Raw genomic sequence first — 15,260 nt, 5'->3', positions numbered from 1 at the left:
TTGACCCTTTATGGTGGAGGAAGCATCCACTCACTTCTGTCTTTATCCCAGCCTTCCCCCAACGGCGGCAAGACCTGGCAAGTCCCCTTTTTTGTCCTCTCACACCAGCACTGTGATGTACATTTAGGCTGGTGGAGGGAGTGACAACCACAAGACCACCTGGGCAACTTTATGGCAAAACAGGAGATTTTGCACACTCGATACACCCCCACAAATCCTCTACTGCCTGGCATCACCTTCAGATTTGCAAGGCCCAGCCTGTTCTTTCCTATAACACTACAAGTCATGAGCTGGTATTATACACTGAAGCCTCTTGACTGCCATCCTGTTGACTTAAGTGCTGCAATGGGCTTCCTGGTAAGGATTAGGCAATTGAAGAAAAGGTAGATCTGTTTGTGGGGATGAGCCATGACCAGCTAAATGGAGCCTCCATGCACTGAAGCAGTATATCTCAATATTCCCAACGACAGGGAACAAAAGAAGAGGCTGTTGCCTTCATGCCCTGCATCGTGCATATGGCGTTGTCATTCTTTTTCTTTTGCATTTTATCTTCACTTCAGCCATTGAGATGTAGGAATAGCTTGCCTAGGACTAGACGTTGTGGGAGCGTAGCAGGCTAGACTTGACCCACAACAGGAGGGGGTTCTTCAGGCTCAAAATCCAAACAGTACCAGCTGTCCTCAAAGGCAGATCAAGATGGACAGGGCTTTTTTTTGTAGCAGGGACTCCTTTGCATATTAGGCCACACACCCCTGATGTAGCCAATGTATAAGCTTTTGTGAGTCACTGAAGAAGTGAGCAGTGACTTACGAGAGCTCATACCCCGCCATAAATTGTCAGAGGAGTTACTCTGTTGCTGCAAAATAGTACAGAGTACAGTAGCACTTTAAAGACTTACATTGTAGCATAAACTTTAGAGAAACACAGCTCTCTTCATCAGATGCATGTGACAAAGAGAGCTGTGTTTCTTGAAAGCTTATGCTACAATAAAATCTGTTAGTTTTAAGGGTGCTACTGGACTCTGTACTATTTTACCACAAATTTTATTAGCCTTCAAGGTGTTATTGAACTTTAGTGCCCCTCAAAACCACCTTTCAGCAGACCCTGAAGCCCCCAGGCTTCCAAACCAAGATTGATTCCCATTCACCAGCCATCTGGGTAATTAATCTGATGTCCCCTGATTAATTCCAGGCTGGGCTGAGATGATGTGTGCACCTGTCTTGAATCTCAAGCTGTTGCCAGCAGTGAGCTCTGGATGTCCCTATCTGGCCAACTTGGGTGCTTTGTGGCCATGCCCATGCTCTAGTGCAGGGGTTCCCAACCCCCGGGCCGTGGACCGGTACTGGTCCGTGGCCTGTTAGCAACCGGGCTGTGAGTTGTATAATTATTTCACTATATATTACAATATAGTAATAATAATAATAAGACAACGACACTGGATTTATATCCTGCCCTATACTCTGAATCTCAGAGAGCGGTCACAATCTCCTTTACCTTCCCCCCACACACACAACAGACACCCCGTGAGGTAGGTGGGGCTGAGAGAGCTCTTACAGCAGCTGCCCTTTCAAGGACAATTCCTAAGAGAACTATGGCTGACCCAAGGCCATTCCAGCAGCTGCCAATGGAGGAGTGGGGGATCAAACCTGGTTCTCCCAGATAAAGAGGCCGCACAATTAACCACCACACCAAACTAATAGAAATAAAGTGCATAATTGTATTATCCCGAAACCATCGCCCCCCCGTCCCCCCGGTCCGTGGAAAAACTGTCTTCCACAAAACCGGTCCCTGGTGTCAAAAAGGTTGAGGACCGCTGCTCTGGTGGGAGTGGTGACTCCTGGATCTGTGCCTGCTGCGAGCACAACACTCAGAATTGGCCAGCGCCCTTCCCAGTGATGGGGAACCCCGATGAGTTTGTAGAGGCAGTATCGATGCCGACAGCTGCACGGGCTGCCATGGGAGCCTAAGTGATGGAGATAAAAGCCTCTTTTGCAGGTAGAGGCGATGATGAATAGTCAAGCGCCTGCGTTCTTATGTATTCCGAGTGCAGTCTGAGCGAATGGTGTGAACAAAGCAAACATCTATTCACAGGGCCATCATCATAATTGTGGCAATGTATGCCACCACCGGCGAGGGGGGAAATGGGTCTCCTGGATGCATCAGAATCAGAAGGAATTAACCATTCCATCTCGAGCCGCCGTTGACTGGGCGGCTGCTGTTTGCACATGAAAGAAAGCAAAAATATTGCTAACAAGGAGCCCCCACAGTTGATGTCGCGGGATGCTGAGGTCCTCAAAGAGAGCAGGTCTCTCTGAATTCCTCGGGGAGCGGGAGTGCAGAATTGAAGAATGAGCCTCGCTTTGGGGAGGGGGAGGCGGGAACAGCAGGAATCCTTCAAGCTTGCAATTGTAATGATTGCCAAGCATGCTCGTTTTACTGCATGACATCCGGCGGGCTTCGCGCGGTATTGATCAAACCTGTGAAAAATTGGACCCTTCAGACTCTGGCTGTGCCTCTGCACTGGCACAACTGAAAGTTGTATGTTATGCCTCTGCCAGCCTGCCATCCCTTTCCACCTGTGACGGATTCAGCCCCCCCGAAGTTAACAGTCCACCCCCTTGAGCTTTATAAATAATAGCTTGAGTGGGCTGCAATCCTATAAACGTTTACCAAGAAGTTAGTCGTGTTGAAGTCCATGGGATGTCATTCTTCATAAATGTGCTTGAAATATAACGTGTCCTTAGCAAACCTTTGTTTCCCCACTCCACATGCACAGTCAGCGATATGGGGATAAAACTGATCAAACGTTCAGGATTTTTGTAAGGGTTACTTAGCTGAGGTATGTGAAGCTTGCGAAGTATTATTTATTACTGAGAAATCATGAAATGAGCACACTAAAAAGATGCCCTTAAGTGTGAGGACCCTAGGGTGATCAGCTTCACTTGCCTTCATTAGTCCAGGAATGCAGTAATTTCACACACACACCCCAGTAAGTCAGTGTTTAATTCCTTCATTGATGGTTCCGCTTCCATCTTTGAGAAGTGGAATGGGAGCTCCCAGGAAATCTTGTATCCTGGCCAGGGCCTTTTTTGTAGAAGAAGCCCAACAGGAACTCATTTATGTATTAGGCCACTCCTCCTGATATCACCGTTGTTTCACACAGGGTTTTTTGTAGAAAAAGCCTAGCAGGAACTCATTTGCATATTAGGTCACACCCCCTGATACTGAGCCAGGCGGAATTGTATTCCTGTGCATCCTCCTCAAAAGAAGCCCTGATCCTGGCTCATACAGGTCTCAAGACCCAGCTTGCTTTAACATCATCAGGTGTCCTGAGACCATAACCCTGAGCAACTGAAAAATGGAGCTCTTTAGATCTCCTTTCCAGAGTTATGTCAGAAGTTATGTTGCCCCTCCCCATCCATAACTACCAGATGGCAGGGAGGAAAAATCTGCTTGGATCCAACCCTACTCTGCATTTAGAAAGCTAGTACTTCAAGGAGAAGGCTAAGTTAAATCCTTCCTAGGTGATGTTAGGTTTTCTGCTTGAAGGTAGATTTAAAAAAAAAAAAACAGATGGGGGGAGCATTTTAAGTATGAGTCCTTCCAGCTGCAGTTCCAGAAGAGCCCTCTATTATACATGTTTGAAACTACTCCTCTATCTATGTCAAACTGGGTCCGAAGTATTCTAGTCCAGGATCTGCTGCTGGCTTCTGCTCACACTAATGCTCCATGTTTAGCTTCCTTAATGCTGTAGTGTCTGTACAGATTGCATGATTGGCTTATAACGTTATACTGCTAAAGACTGGTTTGGCACCAGGTGAGGACACAGGACGAAACCAAGCTCTTGCAGAAATGACCTTGCTTGGGAATGGAATTTATTTTTCTGAAATTTACTTTTTTGGATGTAGCCATTGATCCCTCTTATTCGCCTTCAAAAGAAGTTCCATGCACCCTTTTGTAACTTTTAATCTTACACACTGCAGGATGCTCTGAGAGGAGTGGGGTGGGGGGAGGAAGGATTCTTAATTCCTAAAAACAGGACAATAAATGAATTGTTGGATTTCAAGGAGGAATTGAGTAAAGAAGAATTAAGAGAATTCCTCTTAACAATGCTAGTCCCGAAGACTAGTGGTTGGTGTGGCAGGGGAATCTGATACCAGAAATAAACTTCAGTACCATGGACAGTTACACTGAATTTCCTTTGAGCCTCTGAGAAACGAAAATGAGCCCTCTTAGACTGAAGGAAGCTCTGCAGATACAGCCAAGTGATGACTGCCTAGGAATGTCTTGTTGAAAAGCTCATATTTGTTCTTGGACCTTACACTCCTGTGATGCTTGGAGATCTCCTGGTGGTTATCCCTAGGAAGCAGGATAGATTGACTGCAGTCCTTGGGGTGGCTCTTTCAAGGGCTGTGGTTTATTTATATAGATATCTGTGCCCTGCTTTTTCTCCCCAATGGACGTCTAAAGCAGCTTATAATATTTCTTTCTCCCTTTCTTTTTATCCTGACAGCAAGCTGACTGGCCCATGGTCAACCAGCAAACTTCCATGGCAGAGGGGGAATTTGAACCTCAATCTCCCAAATCCTAATCTTGACACTTTGACCACTTTACCAAGGAGGGGGCATTGGGGTCAAATCAGGATGTGTCATTTCCTCAGCACATAGACCCTGACCCTATTTCTCTGGTATACTTCTTCAACTAAGCTTGATGGACCCTTTATGGCTATTCCATCCTTGCTGGTACTTGTCTGTCTATTTGGATTTAAGACTGGTATCTCTTCCTGCAGGAGCTGTATCTCTCTCCCCAAGCGAAGCCATGACTAATGCCCTTGATACTGCTGAAGACTTACAACAAACAAATAACTTGGGAGAGTAACAGTTAAAGTATTGGTCTAGGCTTCAGGTGACCCAAGTTCAAATCCCGACTCTGCTCTGACTCTCGCAAGTGATTTCAGGGCAGACGCTGTCTCTCAGCCTGCCCTACTTCATGGGCTTGCTGTGGAGATAAAATGGCAGGGAACCATATACAATGTCCTGAGCTCATTGAAAGAAGGCTCGGAGAAAAACAACAGTAGTCACGACATAAAAGGGGGAGCTGTTCTAGCCAAAGTGATTTATCACAGTGATGATGATGATGATGTGATTTTATTTATTTATTTATTTTAGGCAATGTATAGTCCGCCCTTTCCCAGGGAAGGGCTCAGGGTGGATCACAACGTTCTAAAAACAGTATCAAAACAAGTTTAAACCAGAGCAATGTGAACAATTTGACAGATCAAACTGATGTCTGGAAGAGTACCTCCCATGGGCACTGAGCACTGCAACCATTAATATCCATTGTATACTGTAAAGGACTTCTTGTAAAGTTTTCCCAAAGACCTGGGGATCCCATGTAAGCTTCTGTCAGCACTGTAGGCTTCTTACTGGAAGCTGTAGAAATCAGTACTTTAAATGAAACTTAGAAGAGATGGTTACATCATCTGTCTTCTTGCAGAGAGCTTGGATTCTGAAACTGAACTATATCCTGCAAGGTGATGCCTTATTCACTGTGAACATATTTCAGAATAGCATGGGCTTAAAATAACACTAAATCATCCCAGAATTGCTGAAGTTGCTAGTTACGAAATAACACACCAGTTCTAAGCAAACAGGTTGTTACATGAAACTGGCAATCTCCCCACAACAGCAGTCTCATCTAGACCAGCCCAGAGAGAGAGAAAAAGAAGAAGAAGAAGAGAGTGAAAGAGACTGAAAGTAAGACCCAGCCTCTACAGACAGAAATGCATTTAAGATTTATTTATTTTTTTCGTAACATGGGAGGATGGATTGGTCTGGATTGCAATTAAGAAATCCAAGCCAGCAAAGAAAAGTAAATGAGCCAAACAGGTAGAAAGAAAAACAAAACGAACCTGAATCGAAATGAAGCAATCAAGCCGAACAATGAAGTTAAAGCAAGAGAGAAAGATGCAAGCAAGCTGTGAGGTGGATGCTCCGGACAGTGACAAGCAGTCTTGAACTGGTTATGGAAGGGATACGCTAACAGATGGTGAGGAAGCAAGAAAGGTCAGATGGCAAGCTGGGGAAATAAGGCGAACAGAAGAGTGCACCGTGGAGATCAGAGGTCTAGGATGAGACCAGGGCAAAGCTTTGTCAACGAACCCAAAATAAAATCAAAGAATTAACTAAAGACTGGGCATAGAAAGAAAAGTACAAATCTTCAAACCAGAAAGAAACCGAAAGCATCAGATTTCAGTGGTTGATGGAAATGTAAAGAAAAAAACTCATAAAGCTCCCCCCCCCCCACTCCCAAATCACATTTCTAGCAGGAGAGGAGAAGGAAATACAAGTACCAGCTAGAGATAATGAGACAGTGAACAGACAAAACAAGAAATTTCACTTAATACCTTAAAGGTTAAGGAAATTATTAGATAACCTAGAGGAAATCAACAACAAACAAGACTGTGTGGGTGGATGAGGAAGAAAGATCAGGGACAGAAAAAGATAATTGAATGTCTTTAGAACCGAAGAGATCATTGGTACCAGGATCAAATGGATGAACTTACAAAATAAGCCAGTTCATGCATTTTCCTGGTAGGTAGACAGTAAACTAAGTTGGGAGAAATTCTATGTTTTGGATCTTTTGCTGTGGGGATGAAACAGGGAGTGCAGGATTAAACCTTACCCATCAACATGTGTGATTCTGGAATTTAGCACTGTGAGATAGTACTGAGGGGTGGTAGGTGACTTTGTAAGGGTAATTGGGCAGATTTGTGGAGTGTAGGTCCATCAAAAGCTACTAGTCATGATGATTAAGGGAATTTCCACATCTAGAGGCAGGAAGTCTCTGAATGCCAGTGCTAGGAGCAACAGTGAGAAAAGGCCTTGGCCTCTATGACCTGTTCCTAGGCCCTCCAGAATAAGAAGATATTGGATTTATATCCCGCCCTCCACTCCGAATCTCAGAGCAGCTCACAATCTTCTTTATCTTCCCCAAGCAGACTCCCTGTGAGGTGGGTGGAGCCGAGAGGGCTCTCACAGCAGCTGCCCTTTCAAGGACAACCTCTGCCAGAACTATGGCTGACCCAAGGCCATTCCAGCAGGTGCAAATAGAGGAGTGGGGAATCAAACCTGGTTCTCCCAGATAAGAGTTCGCACACTTAACCACTACACCAAACTGGCTCTCTGTTTTTAGGAATTAACCACCATACCAAAGTGGATGGCTGCTCTGTCTAACTGGATGCTGGACTAAGTGGACCATTTGTATGATCCCACAATGCACCTTTAATGTTTACTAGCATCAGTAAACATTACTGTTTACTGCCATAGTCTCAGACATTCTTTGTGTATGATGTGGATATGTGGATAATGGTAACATTCCTCCTGCTTACTTTTAAAAAGGACCTCAGCACTCTGGTGCCTGAGCACCATCAAATCCAGCCTGGGGCAACTCTGACTTTCCACCCTTTCACTCCTTGGAGAGGTGAGCACATTCATTTCATAAAAGTCAATACATTATGTAGCTCATTGGCTTGGCTCCCCCGAGAAGCAGCTTCCTTACTGCTGCGTGTTTCATGCAGGAAAATGTCTGACTCATGTCTTCACCTCTCCCTCTAAGGAGGACCAGACTTTTTTCATATGTAGCAAGGGCTCTCTATGGTTTAGAAGACGCGATGGTTTGAAAAACACACCTGCTTCTCTCTCTGATCAGCTCAATGAGTGCGATCACACACTTTTAAAGTGTGCTTTTTTGAGGAGGGGAGAATGGAACTATGGGATTAGGAATTCCAATGATATGAGCTGGCACTAACCAGTGTCTTGTAAGAGAACTGTGGATCTACTGACAGGAGGAGGGTTTGTGACTCAGTGGCAGAACATCTGTTTTGCATTTCAGCACCTCCGATTAAAAGAATGAAATAGTAGATGATTTGATAGCAGTTTGACACAGGCCTGAAAGAAGTTAGCTTCTGATTCGTTGATGAAGCGCTCCATCTTGGCCTGTGGAAAAGGCACTGGCAGTTAGAGCAGACAACACTGACCTGAATGGACCAAGGATCTGGCTTAGAATGAGGAAGCTTTAATTTGTGATGTGTGCACGTTCAGACTATTCACCTTCCAGATGGGATCCCTTTCCATGGCTACAGTCAGACAACAGACTTAGTGCAATTTGGCCCTGCCTCTAATCAGGCCTGTAGCCAGGATTTTAAAAGTTGGGGGGCATGTAAAAAAGTGGGGGGCACTTAGTGACTCCCCTCCCCTGGCCACCACTGCAGTGACTTGGGGTGCCTGATCTTCCCTCCCACCCCTGCTGCTGCTCCTGCCCCACTGCCCCTCCCATGCTCCTGGATACCCCTTCCATGCAATTTAAATTGTGGGGGATGGAGGGGGCAGCTCCCAGCCTCTCATCTTTCACCCCCACTTCAGTGGGAGGAGGAGGGGGAGGGAAGGTCAGGGGCACCTAAAGCTAAGTCAGGGGGCAGGGCCCTCACATTCCCCCGTGTAGCTAATCCAGGTTTTTTGGTACCAGAGTTTTGATCAGACATCCCATCATAACCTGTTTCAGCACATGCTCACTCTGTTGTTGATTGATCAGATTACTGCGGTGCAGCAACCATGGAGTGGGTGGTCAGGCAGCTTTTTTCATCATTTGTCTTCTGAACAAACACATAAGTGCTAATGGGAAGCAGTGCTTCAAACTCCTGTCAGGATGGTGGCTGGTGGCCAATGGGATAGCTGGAGGAAGCTGCTGGGATATGTAGAGAAGCCTGGGGGAAGTTTTCTTAACAACAACATAATCCTGAGAAGCTCTTGTGAGAGACACAGACAGAGAGAATGCATGCACAAGTGGTGGTTGATGAACCAGTGGTGATTATGCACATGTGCACAAAAAAGGGGGCGGGAAGAGATGGGAAGGTTCACACATTCCATCCAGCTTGAATTTGCAACTGGAGAGTTCAGACATTCAGAATGTGAGTGCAAGTGCTAACATCTGTCAGGACTGGACTTTCCCTGATGCCTAATGACTCAACTTCAAAGATGGGTCAGAAAGGCGTGTCAAACAACTGGGGAACAGGAGGCAAATGTTGCTGTCTGATTGTGCACTTTAAATCCGGAAGGGAACAGCAACAACTTCAGATCAAAGTGCTCGTCTGACCACAGCCCGTGTGTCTGATTAACTGCTTTGCCTTCTTCTACTTCCAGGGCCACTTCAAAGTATTTTGCTGCTCTAAGCAAGATACACATGCACCTTCCTGGACCTTCATCCTAGAGGCTTGGCTTGCACTTGGGCAGCAGCAACAGCCCTAACTTGGGAGAGGAGGACAGTCACACCCACACCCTGACCACTGCTGGCTGGGAGCCAACTGAGCCCCTGCATGGTACTGCCTAGGTGACTTTATTGGCAAACTGGTCCTGCTATGACAGATGACCCTCCTGAGTAAGTCAGACTGCCAAAAGGAAAGACCCTATGCCAAAAAAGAACAATAATCTTGACTGGATCTGCTTACAGAGACCAGGTTAATTAGGCTTATTTTTTTTATTACTGTTTGCTGTTTGATTGTTGTTTGGGACTGTTTGTGTCTCTGCACTGAATACACCGGACTGTTCAGTCCCAGCCAATGCCTGTTCCATCTCACACATATGAGGTGGCTTTACACTGCAACATGGCCCTGCTCTCTAAAGGTCAGTATTGTCTATTCTGACTGGCAGCTGCTCTCCAGGATCTTGAGCAGAGATCTTTCACATCACCTGCTCCCAGGGTTGCCAGCTCAGGACTGGGAAACTTTGGAGATTTGGGGAGGTGGAGGGTGAAGCCCGGGGGCGGGGCAGGGTTTGGGGAGTGGAGGGACCACAGCAGGGTACAATGCCATAGAGTTCACCATCTGAAGCAGCCTTTTTATTCTCCAGGGGAACTCCTTTCTGTCATCTGGAGATGTAAAATCAGGAGATCTCCAGGCCCTAGCTGGAAGCTGGCAACCCTACTTGCTCCCTGATACTTGGGGAGATTGAAGCTGGGACCTTCTGCACACCAAGCAGATGTTCCACCACTGAGCCACAGCTGCTCGCTGGGAGTAACTGTTTCCTAAACGCTCTCTGCACTTAGAAATGACTAGGCTGAACTTTTCCCTCGACACGGGGTATTTTTGGTCCATGCACAGAGCTCTTGCTTCCCCATCATGGCACAATGCAAGCATGTCATTGCCCTGACTGCAATCTCCAATGGGCACCGCTCAGGAAAATCTTCCTCTCTCGATTCTGCCACTTGCATGTGGTGGGCCAGTGGTGGCCGAGCTGCAAGGCTTGGCCTTTGGTGGGGGTCACAGTTGGAGAACCAGGGTGTCCTTTCCTTTCCCTTGGCACATCAAGGCTTACAAGGGATTCAGGAATGACAAATGTGTAGAAGTCATTTGCATAAACAAGTTGGGAGAACAATGCCTGTTATTTACACAATTGCTTTGCTGGGAGAAGAGCAGGGGGGGAGGGGAAAAAACCCTGCCGAGATCCATCTGCAATGCAAATGAAGCTTATTTAGAGCGGCTGCCTGGCTTGTTTATAAGTGTGCCCGGGGAGTCTGCAGAGGAGGAGAAAAGGAGAAGTGCATCTATTACTGGCCTCCTTTCTCTTGCCTTCTCTCTCCTTTGGTTTCTTCCTTAAGAGATTAATGGCAATACTTTATCTTCTGATATGTCTGTAGCTTATGAATTCCCCAACTTGGCCTCATTCTTTAAATTACCCACATAATAAAATATGTATTCAGTGATTTCGGGCCATAATTTGATCAGTTTAGAAAAGAAGCAGGAGGGAGGGAGGAGAGTGATGGAAAAGGTGCTGCGGTGTCTGACGCCCACCCATTCGTCTTGATCACCCTTCCCCTGGCACCTGGGTGCCTGGAAGCAGCTGGATGCCAAAGGAGCTGTTCCCTCCCTTGGCGCAATGCTGAACTTTGAGACAATGACATAAGAGGCAGGGCTTTTTTTGTAGAAAATGCCCAGCAGGAGCTCCCCTGTACCATTAGGAGATCCATCAGTGGGGCTAGAAGCCCTCCCACTGTGCTCCCCCAAGCACCAAGAATACAGAGTATCACTGCCCCAGACAGAGAGCTCCAATAATAGACTGTGGCTAATAGCCACGAATGGACCTCTGCTCCAAATGCTTATCCAATCCCCTCTTGAAGCTGTCTTTGTTTGTAGCAGCCACCACCTCCTGTGGCAGTGAATTCCATGTGTTAATCACCCTCTGGGTGAAGAAGTACTTCCCTTTATCCATTCTAACCTGACTGCTAAGCAATTTCATTGAAAGCCCACAAGTTCTCACGAGAAAGAGAGAAAAGTACTTCTTTCTCTACCTTCTCTATCCCATGCATAATCTTGTAAACCTCTATCATGTCACCCCGCAGTCGACGTTTCTCCAAGCTGCTAAAGAGCCCCAAGCATTTTAACCTTTCTTCATAGGGAAAGTGTTCCAACCCTTGAATCATTTCAGTTGCCCTTTTCTGCACTTTTTCCAGTGCTACAATATCGTTTTTTGAGGTGTGGTGACGTCAAGGAGGCATTTAAAGATGGCTCTCCATGTGTTCCCCAGTGTGCCAGCCAGAGTCCTGACCAGGCCAGACAGAGCTCCTCTCAGGCCCGTAGCTACAAGGGGGCCTGTGGGGGCCCAGCCCCCTGACTGCTAGGCAGGGCCCCCTGACTGCTAGGCAGGGCCCCCTGACTTGGGGCCCCTAACCAGCCTCCAGTGCCTCAGCTGCATCCTCCATTCTGCCGTCATCATACATGGTTGCTTCTGCTTACTTAAAGGACGTGATCATACACAGTTGCTTCTGCTTGCTTAGGGGCTGGAAGAATTCTCTGACCCCTCAGCAAGCAGAAACAACGGGGCACTTTAGGAGCCCAGGACTGAAAGTTAAGCTCCGTGTTGCTTCTGCTTGCTTAGAGGCTGGAAGAATTCTCTGACCCCTCAGCAAGCAGAAACAATGGGGCACTTTTGGAGCCCAGGACTGAAAGTTAAGCTCTCTGTTGCTTCTGCTTGCTTAGGGGCTGGAAGAAATCTCTGACCCCCCAGCAAGCAGAAACAACAGGACTGAAAGTTAAGCTGCACATTGGGCTAGAGGGCACCTGCAAGAAGAGGCCGTTCTGGCCCTCAAGTGAGGTGGCGGGGGAAGGGGGCGGATGGCTCCATTGCAGACAGGGCAGGGTAGGGTAGGCTGGCGCACACAAGTGGAGGTCTCAGCTGCAGTCCGGGGCTGGGGATCAGTGGAGAGGTGATGTTCGCCTGCAGGGGTTTTCTGGCCTGGTCTCGCTGGCCACTCGAGCGAGGGTGGGAGCTGCACTTGGGCAGCCTCGGCTTGTCCTCCAACAGGAAGAAATCCAAATTGGAGGTCTTGTAGCCCCAGAAGTCAGTTGCGACTTGGTGGTGCCTTCCACCCTCCCCCCTTGTCCTGCCGGGCTTGCCTAGCTGGATCATGCTACAGGTAAGGGCAGGAGACTGTGCGGCACATATCTAAACCTCTGAGTGGCTCCCCATCAGAGCTGCTGGAAGAGGGGTGGAAAGGGATCACCTTGGGGCAGCTCTGGGGAGGGGGGAGGCTTTATGGCAGTGAGCTGGCAGCTTTCCTCCTCAGTGGTGGTAGGAGAGAAGGCCATGGAGGTTGGGGCCACTATGTGCCCCCTGAAAAAAATCAGCCCCCCGCCCAATTCTTCAAATCCTGGCTATGGGGCTGGCTCCGCTCCTGTGCATTCCTGCACCTCAGAAGAGGTGACACACACACAACAGCTGCTGGAGCAGGGGATGGCTTTCTGACTGTCTCTGCTTCACCACATGCTTTAGCACTCTCTCCCCCTCCCCCCATCTTTGGTTGGACTCTCTATTGAAGAAACTTCCATGGGAAACTGTCACAGCAGCCCTGTGCATATGACCCGTTTGCATGACTCTGTACACAGCCCTGTACACATGACTCTTTGCCTTCCCCTCCTCACAACAGACACCCTGTGAGCAGTGTTCCCTCTAAGCTGAGTTAGCAGGAGCAACTGTGCAGAGAAAGTTTCTGAGCATATGCTCTCTGCCTGTGATTGGGGACACTATTTTCCAAACACTGGGGTGGGAGCTTGCATGCAGACATGTTGTACACTGTTCCCTCTAAGCTGAGGAAGTGTGTCCCAAAAGGTAAAGCATATAAAAAGGTCTGAGAATTGTTTTAGAGATCTGGCCCCCTATGATTATGCCCCATGTGATAAAAAGCCCCTTTTAGTGGATTTAGATTGGAACGACAACATAGAATTGCCTTCTGTTGTTTGATGTACATCTAGCTGGCAGAAGATGTTTTCTGTTCTTGTAAAACATTTATTGTTTCTTTGCCAGAGGCATTAAAAAATGGTAATACATGGCTGAACATAGCCATAAATTAAACATCATTATGTAACAGAATGTATAGAAACAACAAAAAGGGAAACCAGCCAAACAATACATGGTGGTACACCATTTATTCTCTTTATTAAGGTGGTTGTGTATATACTTCATAATTTTCCAGTACTTTTCTTTAGTTCATGTAGTTGGTTATTGGTGAGCCATGTTGTAAAGATTGAGGGAAATATTATTTTACTCAATGAGTTATTAAATTGTGGAATTCGTTGACAGCATATGTAGAAGAAGAAATTGGATTTATACTCCATCCTTCACTCAGAGTCTCAGAGCAGTTTACAATCTCCTTTCCCTTCCCCTCCCCACAACAGACACCCTGTGAGCAGTGTTCCCTCTAAGCTGAGTTAGCATGAGGTAGCTCACAGATTTTTAGCCTCCAGCTCACACATTTTTGTCCTAGCTTAAGAAAAATGGCCCCAGAGTAATAATTTATGCAGTAGCTCACAACTTTAATGCCAGTAGCTCACAAAGTAGAATTTTTGCTCACAAGACTCTGCAACTTAGAGGGAACATTTCCTGTGAGGTAGGTGGGGCTGAGAGAGCTCTTTCAAGAACAGCTCTGTGAGAACTTGTGACTGACCCAAGGTCACACCAGCAGATGCATATGAATGAGTGGGGAACCAGACCCAGTTCTCCCAGATTAGAGTCCTCCCACTTAACCACTACACCAATCTCCTCCTTCGCCTCTAGATTGGCTCTAGAGGTGATGGTTGCAAGCACAGATAGCTTTAGATAGATTGATGGAGAACAGATCCATCAATGGCTACTAGCCATGATGACATTCAGAGGCAGCAAGCCTCTGAATACTGCTGCTGGAGGTAACATCAGGGGAAGACCTGCCTGGAGACTAATGGATCAATAATTCTGGATAGCTGAGTAAACAATCACATTTGGCATCACACCTGATTAGGAGATAGATGGAAGGTGACAGACAATATGCGTTAGGATAGGTTCTGATGCAGCAATCTTGCTGAAGCTGAAGGTCTGGCTGTGCTCTGTGACTGGAAGAGAATGCTTCTGGAAATTCTACGGATGTCTGCTCAAGTTCTGAGGAGAAAGAAAGATGGGGTATAATTGTCATACCTGGTCCTACAGTGAGAATCAGAATGAGGACAGGCTGGGAGAGGAGAAAATAAAATAGTTTAAGATATCATGGGCTATCTCAGGGGTGTCAAACATGTGGTCCAAGGGTCAAATTAGGCCCTTGGAGGGCACCTATCAGGCCCCCAAGCAACTGGCTGTCATCTGCTTCCTTCTCCCTCTCTCTTGCTTCCTTCTGCATCACAGCTTGTTTTGCAAGGTTTGCTCAATCGCACAGGAGTTACAGAACAAAGCCTCTGTTTTCTCCATTGACTGAGGCTCCTCCCTTGGGGAGGAAGAGTGGGGAGGGGAGACCTTGCTTTGCCAGGCTTTCTCAATTGCACAGCAGAGCTACTGAGCCAAGTCTCTCTTCCTTCTTTGGCTGAGGCTCCTTCCCCTCCTGGCCCCCTGGCAAAAGAAGGAAAGAGTCAGAGCTTCCTTTGCCCAGTTCCCTGGATCTCACGGGAGAGATACAAAGAAACCATCTTAAGACCAATGAGTGCTAATGTTTTAAGCATGTTTTATTTTAAGGGGTTTTTTTTAAACAAAACCTTTAATAGTGTTTGTCTGTGTCCTTTATAAAGTTTATATTTCTGCTACCTAATCTTAAATAGGTACACATACAACGAAGTCTGACATGGCTTGGCCCAACAAGATCTCATTTATGTCAGATCTGGCCCTCATAACAAATGAGTTTGACACTCCTGGCCTACCTGATGAAATCTCAGCAGCCATTTTGGATTGACGAGTCAACCTGGGATGGCT

The sequence above is a fragment of the Heteronotia binoei genome, chromosome 2, assembly GCF_032191835.1.
Source record: "Heteronotia binoei isolate CCM8104 ecotype False Entrance Well chromosome 2, APGP_CSIRO_Hbin_v1, whole genome shotgun sequence".
NCBI classification, from domain to species: domain Eukaryota; kingdom Metazoa; phylum Chordata; class Lepidosauria; order Squamata; family Gekkonidae; genus Heteronotia; species Heteronotia binoei.
Note: the sequence above shows the minus strand (reverse complement) of the source record.